At 38.1% G+C, this 13,170-nt stretch overlaps 1 long non-coding RNA gene across 1 annotated transcript; it reads right to left on the bottom strand.

Annotated features, from left to right (window-relative positions):
- Positions 1–276: 276 nt before the first annotated feature.
- LOC104619261 lies at positions 277–12,816 on the bottom strand. Its single transcript, XR_738017.1, has 3 exons — positions 12,717–12,816; positions 5,974–6,052; positions 277–733 (listed from the first exon to the last, which is right to left on the bottom strand). It is a non-coding gene; the product is annotated as an uncharacterized LOC104619261 (long non-coding RNA).
- Between the last annotated feature and the right edge of the window lie 354 nt (positions 12,817–13,170).

Here is a 13,170-nt window from a genome sequence, read left to right as displayed (position 1 = left end):
AAAGGAACAACAGCTAGACAGTTCATTTCTCCTCCCCCCCTCCCCCCCAATATTTACAGCACTATCAAAAAAAAAAAAAAACAACCCCACCACCAAAAAACAAACCCAAACAGAAAGCACTCCTCCAGCTTGTGGGAAATACTAAACATCCTCATTCCTTTCTCTTACACAATTCAAACTGTCACTGTTTTGCAGTGTTTGCTTCCTTGCTTGTCAAAAGTTAGCAGAGCACGCTGTCATGTAGTTATGCTAGTAAAGAGACAGAAAACCAAATTATTTTGCAGTAGTATTATTACTACAGTAGGATTAACACAACAAAGAAACACACAAAAATACAAAAGGAGTCTGGGAAAACTCATAGGATTATACCAATACATTTAAAGTAGTATGATTTTTTTTTTCCCCTTTTTAAAACATTTTTGTGAATTATGTACACGTCCATCTGATGCTGTTACTTACTTTATCACATACATGTGACCTGAGTGACTCCATCTTCCTGATCAAATTGTCCGTCATCCAGTTCTCTTAATACTCCATCACTGCTACTGAATCCTGGCAAGCCTCCATACTGGGAAGATCCCTCCTTGATCCAACATTGTTTAGAAGGAGATAGGTGAAACTCATCAGGTGGTTGTCCAATTTCTACAGGGCAAGAAGTAGCTGTGTCTAATCCGATACTTCTGCTAGAGACTTTGCCTTTTTCCTCCCCAATAACTTGCCTTAAGGATTTCCTCTGAAATACAAGAGAATGTTTAAATGTTAGCTTATTTGAGGAGGCAGGAAGCCAAACACTTTGCAATGAGTCATGCACGGATTTAATGTGAGCTGCATTTTAACATTAAGGCAGCATTTAACACTCCAGTTTAAACTACGAACTCTTCTGAAGAAAAAATCCGACAGATACATTTTTGGTTTCTGTAAATAAATTTCAAGAGAGAAAAAGAAGACACAAGATGTAGCAGAGATTCAAGTAATCACAAATGAATGCAAAGAAAAAGTACTTCAACAATGCTCAGTTCTTACATAGTACTTGGCAGATCTGAAATTATTTACAAGTCTTAACCCACGCTAAAATCAGCTGTTTGAAGAAAGCATGATTTCTGTGCCCAGTGTACACATCTAATGTACCCTGACCGACGCTTTCTGCCATACGGCACATGTGGGTGCTTGCGCTTTCTTCTGCTCTGCAGGGATGAATGCTTGAGGGTGGCACAGCTCCTGCTGCCAGCCTCCCCTCAGCTGCAGAGGTCCCTCCTGTCCGGAGGGGTGGGAGGGCTGGGCAGCAGCAGGCACGTAGCTGACAGCTCCCCCATCTCCAGCTACCACTGCAGGCAGACACTCACCCTCCTTCACTAGCATTATCTACATGCCACCATGTACAATGTCTGGCTAGTGCCCTCACCTGCAAGCTGTTCCGAAAGTCAGTGGATGTTAATCACTTCCCCACAGTTCTGTCCAGAAGCTTCAACAAGAGTGCAATCTTTGATAAAGATGTCAATGGAGTTTTATTCACATTGAACTCTTTAAGATCATGATCTGACCATTTCATAGGGCTGAAGACTTCCCACTGATCCATCTCATGGTGAGACTGCTATGCTTTCCTATCTTTCCAGTTCTGCCCATAAAGACCTTCAGAGGCCGCCTCCGATAACAGCAAATTTCTTGAGAATTGCATTCAATCCACATGGTGGATCTATGCAGATAGAAGTCAGTGGCTGTCCTGTACAGCCGTTTGAGAGGGAGTCTAGAGAGACCTTGTGCAGCAAGAACTCAGTATAAATACAGTCTGACATTAGTACTGGGATCTCCTGACATGATTCTAGTTGAAATGGTGGCTGCCAAAGAAAAATACACAGATTGTGATTTATGCCATCAATAGACCTATCGGATTGTGCTAAAGGTCCCTCTGAGGCATTACAAATAAATAAAAAGTTTATTTCATTTTAGCATCAGCAGCTACCTGAGGTAGTCAGATCTTTGATGATGATGCACATCCAGAGGCAATATCAGCACCTGGAGCCACAACAGAAGAGCACAGGCAGGAAGGCAGGAGTGCCCTGGCTGTCTGCCTGGAACCTTGCTCTCAGCACAAGCACCACTAAACCAGGAGATGCTCTGCCAGGGGACACAGCCCTGCCCACAGAAGGAGGTCATCTAGGTAAGAAGGAATCCAGCCTCAGCACAGAGCTGCGTGTCAGTGGGTAAAGGACACCAGCCCTCCTGCAGGGGGATTTGCACAAATACTAAGCTTTAAAAACAAAACCACCCCACAATTGTTTATGCCATGCCCTGGCAAGGTCTGTGCCCCACTTCTATACATCGCTAAGTTTTTTCTCAAACCCTTTTGAAACAGTAAAAACAAAGGCCCTTGTGGCTAAAGGAAATGCCTTTAGGGAAGCTGTTACAGGAGACATTGGGAAACCAGGCTAAGGGGAAACAGTGTCACCTCAGGAGAAACACACGGAAATAAGCTTTGCTTGGATGCCATGGTAAGAGGATGGAAAAGTCTGCTTAAAGGAAATAAAGGAAAACAACAGAAAACCCTCAAGCACTGTGTGGTTCAATCTTGGATCTCCGCCTATGAACTATTTTCTTAGAAAAGCAAATGGTATCTCATAAACGAAGAGCCCACTGAGACAGTACAGCTCTTCTAATCCAAGAGGCCTTTGAACCACTACGTAAATCGTAAGCCAAATCATAATGCACTATCCCATGAATAAACAAGAAGGCAGAGAGATGAGCTGTGAGGACATAAAATATACCTCAGAATAAAATTCTCCTCAGAAAAGAGACCCTGTGGGAATAAGACCAGGTAATAGGGGTTTTTCCCCTCAATTCTTACTGAGGCAAAACTTCCTTTAGAAATGGCAATGCTAACTTCAACCCGACAATTAAAAAAAGAAGAATCCCAAGTACAGAAAGCAACCCATACCCTGTGTTGCCATTCTCCAGAACGCAAGTCACAGAGGTGCAACAGCCGGACTTGCCTGCGAGGCAAAGCTCCTGCCACGGCCAGACGCCGCTGCGCTGTGGAAAGTTGGAAAGGGATCTGACTGGGCTCTGAGGGCTTGATAGTGAAGTGTTTGAGAAGGTCTGTATGAGGCTGCTTTCTTATTAAGATTCGGTTAATGAAAGAGCCTTGTTGATTTCCTATTTTGACTCTCTCATACGTACCATTCTTCCAGGTAGCCAAGTGCTAAGGTTATGCTTAAACAGACATAGTGTGATGCATTTTTTTTAACTTAAAAGACTTTAGATATTTTAAGTATTTTTGTGTTTCAAAAATGTCCTAAGTTGCAGACATGAAAATTTTTGGAACAGCTTTAATGTAATTTGAACATCAATGAAAACAGATACAGTACAAACAAAAATGAAGATGTCATGCCCAACAATACAGAATCACCGTAATTAAATGTTTTTACCATAAAGTTTGCAAGGGTTTGATAAAATTGTACAGCTCTGTTGTCAATGTCCAGGGGACATTTTAGATACATGTATTTATTAAAATTTCTAGAGCACAAGTTAAAATGTCAGTAGCTTGCTTTGCACCCGAGATCTAGCTACTCAATGCAAAGCTCACAGGACATTCTGTACCAGTTAGGTACTGCTACCAAATCTGTGAATTTAAATTGTCATAAAGGTAATATGCTGCTTGCCAATTCAGACATTTTTGTAAAAAAATGCAATGAAGTAAAAAGATTAAAATTTAGGGGAAAAACAACATAATTGGAAAGACAGAAGGAAAAATATTACTCTGCTAAACATTTCAGCTTCAACCTGAACTACCTATTTATTCCATGCTAAAATGACCTCAGCATACTGAAATTTCCTGGTGGTGAAGTAAAACGTTTACTGGTACTTAAGGAGCACGTTTAGATAGTAAGTGTGCTCAGATTTTAAACACAGTAACCCTGATGTAAACGGGTACAAATGAGCTATTTCTTGTTTACTTCCAGCATGTTAGTGCTCAAGTCAAAGGTTTCCCACTACAATAAGGTAGAACAATGACTACAAAACACACTACTATTCTTGTTGTCTAAAACAAAGAAGTAAAGGTCATTCACCTCACCATCGGGTAACAATTTAAACTGAGCATAATGCTTCTTACTTTTAATTTAAACCACGTCTCAAAGATTCATCAGTTCCTCAGACTGCATGCTTTTACAGAACTGCTTTGTATTCTACCTCTTGGCAGAATCCAGTCTTATCCCTTCTAACTTGTGTCATGCAGTTATGCTGCCTTTTAAGGGATGATTATATAGCTAGAAATAATGTGCCTTACCAAGGAAAGAGCGTTCCTTTTAGGAGTCCATGCCCTTGTTATACAGAGTATTAAAAAAAGTGGGAAAACAACAGGAAAAGTGTGACTATTTGATAACAACTGACATAACAGTATGGTTTTGTATGTTTACAATTGATATAAAAAGGATGTTCCAAAACATACTTTGAGAAATGTATTAGGGAAGAATGTAAAGATTACAAAGTCATGAATGACAGCAGGGGTCAGAAGCTTTGAAAGCTAAAAGCTGAAGATGCATGGTACACAGGGGGAAACTGAAGGAAAAAAAATGTATGAGGAACCGGCAGTATTTAGACACTATGAACGGAAGAGGAGCTTAAGACATTAGCAAGCGAGACTACACAAAACACTGAAGAGAAAAAACAAGGAGCTAAAATTTTGTAAATGAGGAAATAAATTATGGATAGTGTACAAGAACTAGCTGGGAATTGAGATTGCAGTAGAGATGAAAAATAATACAGATGTCAATTGTCCATATTGAATGCAGTTCTTCCAGGCATGGAAGTAGTAATTATCAGGGCACACAGTGAGAAGGAAGTTAGGCTGGAGATAAGCAAAAGCCTGGAGAAGGACAAAAAAAGGGAGAATATGTTTTAGAAACACTAAGCAGAAGAAAATACAGGTGATGGTAACAGTCTGGATAGAAGGTAAAAAGGACAGAGAAAGATCAAATATGAATGCAAGTAGTTTAGAGACTCATGGAACTATTTATACAGATGGAAAAATAAGAGACAAGGTGTTACTGCCTTATAGTAGTATATACTACCATGAATGACAGAGTTCGTAAAGTTACTTCTCTGGACGTGAGTGAAAACATCCATAGTTTTCATAGCTGCTTAAAACTATCACAGGAAATCCATGTTAATTAGAAAGAGGTTGAATGGCCATTGAACAACAGAAATAAAAGCTAAAAATGCATTACAGGATATTGAAAGACTTGGGAGAGAAAAGGACACCAGCTCACCCTTCTCTGGCCACAGGATTTACTATAGCCCTATACCAGTGCAATAATTGTGACCTTGACTCTGAGCAGAATGCAGCAACTGCCAGTTCCTTAATCCTCAAAGCACTTTTATACAACCACTATCGTGGGAGCCTCACTCAAAAGGGACAACTCCAGCTGCAGGAATTTTAAATCCTCTATTTCTGTCACACATTTTCATGCAGCAACAGCTAACACCCCTTCACCCCTCTTAACCTCCAGATTACAGTATCCCTTAGCACAGCTTGACACTTGTATTCTTCTACAAGTAGGAAAGTAGATATTTTGGAGGTTGAAATAAAATCTTTTCTTTTTCATGTGCAACAGATCCAGGATTTGAATCAGAACATTTAAGACTTCCTGAAGACTTCTAAAGGAATACTTACAGCATAGCCAACCTCATCCACCTGAGACAAAACAATTTCCTAGCACAAAACAGGGTTTTAGCATGCTTATACTTTTCTCTATGGTTTAATTTAAGAGGTATACGGCTAAGAAAAAAAAAAAACAACATACGAGTTCAGCTGCAAAAGCCTCCACAAACTTGAACTTGTCTCAAGTGAGACCCTCTTCTGTCACTTTTCCCCCCCATTAATTTTAAAGTTTATTTTAAAGTTTAATTTGTTTCTGTACCTAGCCATTATGTGAAATATTAATTTGTTTATATTAATACCATAAGCATGTTACTCACCTCTGGTGTCTGGACAGCAGAATTCCACAAAACGGGTCTCTGAAGAAAAACAACTTGCTTTGTGGCCAGATTCCCTTCACTAAAATTTAAAGAAAACCTTTTCAATATTTTAAAGGCAATAATAGTCACTGTAACATGTTCATACCTTTCAGAGTGAACTCTAAGTCGTATCTATATGTAAGTCCATGACTAAGAAGAGGACAGACTACCAAGCATTAACTAGTTTATTAATTCCTAAACATTTCTGTAATGACACTTTGAAAAAAAATAGAAGCCTAGAGCTGGTTTGGGGTGTCGCACATGAAAACAGGTATACAATAAAAATTTGTATTACTATGATTAGAGTTACTAAACATGTCTGGTCTTGAAAGTTTAAGTACCAGAGCTTCTACTTTTAATCAAAGTCTGCACCTTTATGCCTGAAGTAAACCTCAAAGAGTATTTCTTTCATCTAATCTTCGTTGTCACCACAGTAACGTATTCCCACCTATTAACGCCAAAACAAATAGGCCCAATCTCAATATATCCACAGCTTCAACAAATATCTCAACACTCTGTGGTATGAAACTTGGGAAGTAACACTATTTACTGCTAACTAAAAGGTGTCTTCCTTTTTCCTGTAATATAACATCTGACACAGCAGGAAAAGCTTGCTGTCTCACCACCTACGAATAAAAGCAGTCAGTTCAGTTTTTATAAGCTCTACACGTACAATGAGATTAAGTGACACTGGCTGTTTTGTACATGGGAGGTACATGCATAGGAAGGACAAGAGAACATAGTAGTAAGATAAATAAAATAGAAAAAAGAGGAACTTCAGTTTTTAGTCCTGAAACTTTTACAAATGTTGATACTGTTGTGGTAGATACAATTCAAAGCAGCACTGTTGATTTTTTTTCGAAAGGAAACACTTTTAGAAAAATAAATGTGAAAAGGTAAAGTTGTCCCTCAAAACCAGATCAGATGTTACGGATATGATGTTTCAAAAGTGTTACACACTTATAGTACTGTGGTACATAAAAACTTCAAGAGAATGTACTTATTTTCATTACCTTTCCATCAGAAATACAGGTCAGCACATTTGATTGCTTGTGTATTACAAAGCACAACTCTGTGGCACTGAAGAAGTGCAAGAATTTTGAGACTAGATCTCTAGGATTGGAAGGTTTTCAAAATTCCCGTGCTCTTCTAAATATCAGATACTACATTTTGATAAACTCTTCTTCTACCCCAAACTCCTACTTCTGGGCGCTATTCAATGAGATTTTTATGCATACAAAGAAAAGACACCGAAACACTTTGGCAGAAGAGTGACTACAGATGTAAGAGTGTACTAAAGAAAAGTGGCAAAATAGAAACACAAGACAGACATAAGTGAGTTAATTTGTAGTGTCTATCCTTCTACCTATTTTATCAATCATAAAACAGTATTATTAGACATAACATTATGGAAAAAAACACTAAAATAACGTAAGCTTGTACTTCAGTATGGGTATGTCACAATCTTATCTTCAGATAACTGGTTCATGTTTCACACCAGGGCTAGGACTGATAGAGTTCATTTAACATGAGGGACTTGCTCCAAGAAAAATCAGGGATTAAAATAGTTCCTATGAGATCAGGAAGAGCTTGTTAACAGCCTGCCCCAGTACAGCTTCTGAAAGTAAGCTCTGAGGAAGAACACTAAAGACACTATCCCCAGTGTACTGAGCTACATCTAATCAGTAGTCAGTGGTTTTGTGACAGTGTTTGGCCCCTCACAATCTTCCTTTCAGTCCATCTGAACTTAGGTCATGGCACATCTTTGCACATCTTCCTTGGATGAGGACAGAGAACCATCTTCAGCTCCAGCTTGTGGGGAAAACAAGCAGGCAGGAGAATGAACTCAGTTTCCTTCCAACAAGGTTTCCTGAGAGTCCCTACCTACCTATTTTCATTAAAAGAAAGTGTTACAATTTTATGTCATGACAAGGAAAACAGCAATCCAGCAACCTTATTCCACTTGGCTAGGCATCTCTCCCTGCCTCAGTTATGTCTGTTTTGATATTATCAGTTGGAAAAATCTCTCTTCTAGAAGAGAGGGCCGAGCACAGTCCCTGGCATGGAGAAGAGCCTACATCTTATTTTGTAACAGTGTCTGCATTCCTTCAGAGAAAAAAACAAACCCCAAACATTAAGCTACAGCTTGTACAAATTCTACTAGAAAGAGAAAGGACACGATGGTGAGTAGACAATAAGTAAATTAGCAATTTTCTAAGTCTGACCTTATTAAAATGCTGCACACGACAAAGCAGCTATGAGCTTAATTCACAAAAAACTCAATGACAGTGGAATTTCCACAGAATTTAAATGAGAAAAAGTGCTTAGAGCAAGCCACTCCATAGCTTCTCTCACATTTCCATGCCCCCTCTTTGCCTCATAAGTCAGGGCATTTTTAAAACTCAGATTAAGTAGTTTGTCATGATAAATTAATAACCACAAAGTCGGTGTTTTTGCACTGTATTTGCCTGCCTGCTTTCTGGTGCTCATAGACAGCCTGTGTTGCCCACTTTCAGGGACTACAGTAATCAGTGAGGGGAAATAAAGGTCACTGCAGACAGAGTAAGGCTGCTGAAGCCTTTTTTCTGTCTCTTCTTTCAAGAGGGATGAGAGCAACAGAGACTCTTTTGTTAAAACACCAGCAATTTGCTTGTCTGTTTATGCTGTATGGGGAATAAATTTGTCCTCTTATTATATGTATGTATTTAAAAAGTCCCTCAAAACAATCATCAAGCTAGAAGCTAACTACTGCTGCCAATGGCTCTGATTTTTACAGGTCTATTTTATTTATGCATGGACATTTTCTACACAAAGCACTTAAAGTTAGACAAAGTTTCCTGAAAAATGAACAAAAGGAGCAAGGTCATAAAATTTTTTTACTCATTCAGTTCTTTTTGCTTTTCTCAAAATGAAGGTTTGCACTCCTGTAGAATTGTACTGCATCTAGACTTTCAGTTACAAGAGAGTCACCAGCTTGGGATATAAGTCTGCTGGCTTAAAGAATCTATTTAATGAAACATTTAAAAACCTTTGTAGTCTAAAATTAGAACTATTTCCAACATGTGTGAAATTCTACAAAGTCATGATAATACCATATTAGTAACTACAGTATCACTAAGTTACCAGTAAAGTATCTTCTAATGATCCTCCCCCCCCCAATTTAAGTCCTAAAAAAGACTATAAATTTTATTCTTCCTGTATAGCTTCTGAACTTGGCATAATTACTGTCAAATTCTTGTCCTAAAGGTATTTACCTATAAGTAAGAGTTGTATATAATGCAGGAGGCTCTTTAGTTCACTAATATTATTATAGGTCTGTTTTATATTCTTTTTTTGGTCTGCTTTTTTGATCAAAAAATTCTTTGACTGCTGACAAAATTTAAATACCCAAAATATGGATGGATACAACTACCATTGTATCATATGCACTTGATTCTTCCTGCTCTGTTTTCTCATATCCCTGAGACAAAGAGAATGACTGACAGGCGATGGGACTTTCTGTGGGTTTTACAGTGTGCTGACCAAAAAAAACCCCAAAAGCCCATAGTGCTTATTTTTCCAACAACATTACACAAAAAAAGCAACTCCGCATGTTTCAAGAATATGACAGCTACCATCCCTCTACTTGTAACAGCAAAGATAACATTTCTCAAACAAATGCTTCCTGCATCCAACATTACTTAGCCCTTATGGTAGGAGTTAAAGGACTAAATAAGTGTACAGAGTGCTGCCCCTGCCTGGAAGGAGCAGTGATCCAATACATTCAGCTATCATGTGGCACAGCATGCAACAGGACATTTATTTTATGGAGAGGAACACCTATAAAAAAGAAAAACTTGCAACAGCAACAAAACCACAGAGGAACAGGCATGACAGCCTGGTGTTTTTTTAAACTGTTTCAAACCCTACCCTGTCAAAACCAAAAAAGGAACACATCAGTGCATGACAATCCCATCACACCTCAGAGCCTGTTGATCACACTCTTCATCTGCAGACAAGCAGTGGGCATAATGGCCAGGAACAGATCAGAAATGCAAGATGAAGGAAAGTTTTGCTATAAATTCCGATAAGAGGAAGATCAAGAATAGAGCAAAAATATTACAGTGACTAAAAATGGGGAGCAGGCTGCCCTGCTAACATTTTATTCTTAAATAGAATTTTCTTTATTATAAACTTTGTACAAACTACTTTTAAAAAAATAAAATACAGAGACATGAATTTTCCAGATCATCCCAAAATGTTGCTCATTTGTTTTTTACAGTGTTTCTGAAGCCAGTTAATATTCAGGCTGGGTTCTGAGGTCAGAGTTCCAAGCCTGGGAAAAGCCCAGCTGTTCAGCAGCATAAAGTGTCCTTCTTTATTGAGACATTTAACTTGCATTCCTAGGATAATCCACCACCACAGTAATGGCATCTTTCATACCGGACACATAGTAACAATCCAGGAATTTCTTCTCCTCTTTAAATATCAACATCAATGCCTAAAAATAGTATTTATCAATCACTACTTAGCCTATCAGTATCGAAAAACATTCTTTTTTGGACCCTTAAGAATTCTTGATTCCTAATTAGGAATTGTTGTTCGTGGGATTTCCCCCCCCACCCCTTTTTTTTAAGGAAAATTGAATAGCTGTGTATTAGATACACTACATGCACACAAAATGTGGTTTATCCTATTTCTTCCAAAAGTATCTCAACAAGCTTCACTAGGACAACAAGTATTAGACAATTCATGCAGACACCCACCCAACTATTTAGGCCAGAAAACAAATGCTTTTCATTAGTTTGCATTATTCTAGCATTGATAAAAAAATTAAGCCAACTTCAGATTTCGCCAGGGTACAACCCCTTTTGCATGATTAATGGACTAGTCGTTTCACATGAGAAGCAACATTACTTCAGACATCTAACACAACTTAAATATCTTGGTGGTATATTACTTTCTTACTAATTCAAGGAGCAGGTCCAGTCTAATGAATCTGTTAACACTTCTTCCAGCACTTTTTCCTATTTTTTTTTTTTTCTTCTCCTTATAGCACTTAGCTTCCTTTAAGTGGCCCTGCCTTTGCTCTGCAATCTACAGGATACAAAAGAGCATTATTTTGCCCCCTGCAAGCAGAGACTGATACTCACAGAGCATTTGACCAGCAGCTGCTCAGGACAATTTTGTCCCTACTGTCCAAACCCTACAGGGATGGTTTGTAACAGGCACAGTTACACTGCTCATGGGACAGAAGAAGTTTGAGGTTAAAACCTCTCTCTCATCGTATGACCCACAGCACACCATGCCTACTAAAATCTTTCTCTCCCATTGTCCACTCATGTCCTTCAAGAATTAGGTCTGGATCCTGAAGGATTACTCTCAAGCTCTAAGATTTGGCCAAAAATTTCAGCTGTTTATGAAAACCAGGCTCAGTGGTTCACATACCCTTACAAGTTGCCATGTTCAAAGCTAATGCGTTTAGACAACAGTATTTTGTTTGAAGAAATGAAGGATAACCTTTTTGTTTCATATTCTGAAAACTGCTTCTTCTATGGGCTGGTAGCCTTACAAGTTCAGTTCAGAAGAAAACAAAACATATAGAGATCCCTAAACAAAACAGTGGAAGATATTACATAGTTTTGCCATAATTTCTTCTGTTTTTCCATTTAACCTGTCAATTAAAAAACTTAAAAAAAAACCCCACAGCTAAAAAACACCCCAACACCTATGTCCTGGACAGAAAAAACTCCTTCTCATATGGGTGAGTGGATTTAATTATGTCAAATCATTTGACTAAAATTCCACTTTCCTGGAATGGTTCTCTTAGAACTTTTCATGCTGTCTTGATTTAATATAGTGAGGTCTGGTTCCAAAGATTACTGTTTCTCTTTCCATTGTCCTTAATGAGCCCTAAGCCACGTCTCGGTACATTTGTTTGTTTTCAAACCTTGGCAATCTTAATCTAATGAGAGGAGAATTTGGAAAAAAAGAAGAGCAGGTGTATACTTAATCCATTGTTTCATTTGCCTCTTTTAGCTTAACGCCATGAAGAAAATGACAGTACTTTTTTGGTTAAAAAAAAAGAAGAAAATCTGGAACTGTATAGGGGATCCAGGTCTACTATTTAGCTCGTCCTAGATATATAGATCCCCTTCAGTCATCTAAATAAATATCAGAGTAAGAGAACTGAAATTCAGTAGTTTGGTACTATAGTTGAGGTGAAACATAACGTCTACATTGAAGAGAAACAGCCTAATAACTTGCTGGATTAGCACATTCTCCTCCCTAATTTGCAATAAACACTGCATGACTGTCTTGTGACAGCATGACTTCTTACATAGTCTCAACCAAGGTCCTAAATTAGCGAAACATTTCAACATTTGTTTAAACTTGAAGCATATGAGTAACCCCATTACTGCCCGATTGCTGAGGACCAGGTATGTGATAAGAAACAGTTTCCTAAATAAAATCTTTAATGTTTAGCTCTAAACAATATATTTTAAGTTTAGGATTATTGGTCTAGTTTGAAACTCACTGAAGTCAGCAGCCTAAGAGTGTGGTAAAAAAAAACATTCCACCATAATGCTACTTACATCAAGTTTTATATGCAGTTAATATTATTAGCATTTTTTCTTCCTTTTACATTTAAGTACACCAGTAATCACTAGATAATTCTCAGAGATTTACACACCAAAAAAAGCTGTAATTTATTGTTTGGGTACCTGTCGTGTCGTACAATAGGTGTAGGCAGGACACAGGTCAGGAGCCATCCAAACTCAGCCAGCGTGTGCAGTAAAGGTCCATAATCTGTTTTAATTTCACACCCCTACATTAATAATTATAAAAAGTAGTAAAGAGAGTCTGTACAGGTTTTATTTGCATTTCTACACAAATTACAATGACTGTCCTCTCTTATTTATGATGAGATAATCCTTTGAGATGACATTGAATTGTGTTTGGTGGAGTTTCACTATTTCAAATAGAAAACAATTTGAAAAGTTCAAGACTACAGAAAAATAGGAAAACTGACAGCATATTCACTTTACATATGAGCCCTGATTCAGCAAGACATTCAAAGCACTTTGCACTTGTCAAACTTGTCATGTTGCTAAATTAATGCCTACAACTCTTTAAACACCAGGATAGGCACCTTGATATATTTACATTTTTATTCCA

This window comes from Phaethon lepturus, unplaced genomic scaffold (assembly GCF_000687285.1).
Source record: "Phaethon lepturus isolate BGI_N335 unplaced genomic scaffold, ASM68728v1 scaffold32814, whole genome shotgun sequence".
NCBI lineage: Eukaryota > Metazoa > Chordata > Aves > Phaethontiformes > Phaethontidae > Phaethon > Phaethon lepturus.
The sequence above is the reverse complement of the archived record's forward strand: the minus strand, read 5'-3'. Positions and strand labels throughout refer to the sequence as shown.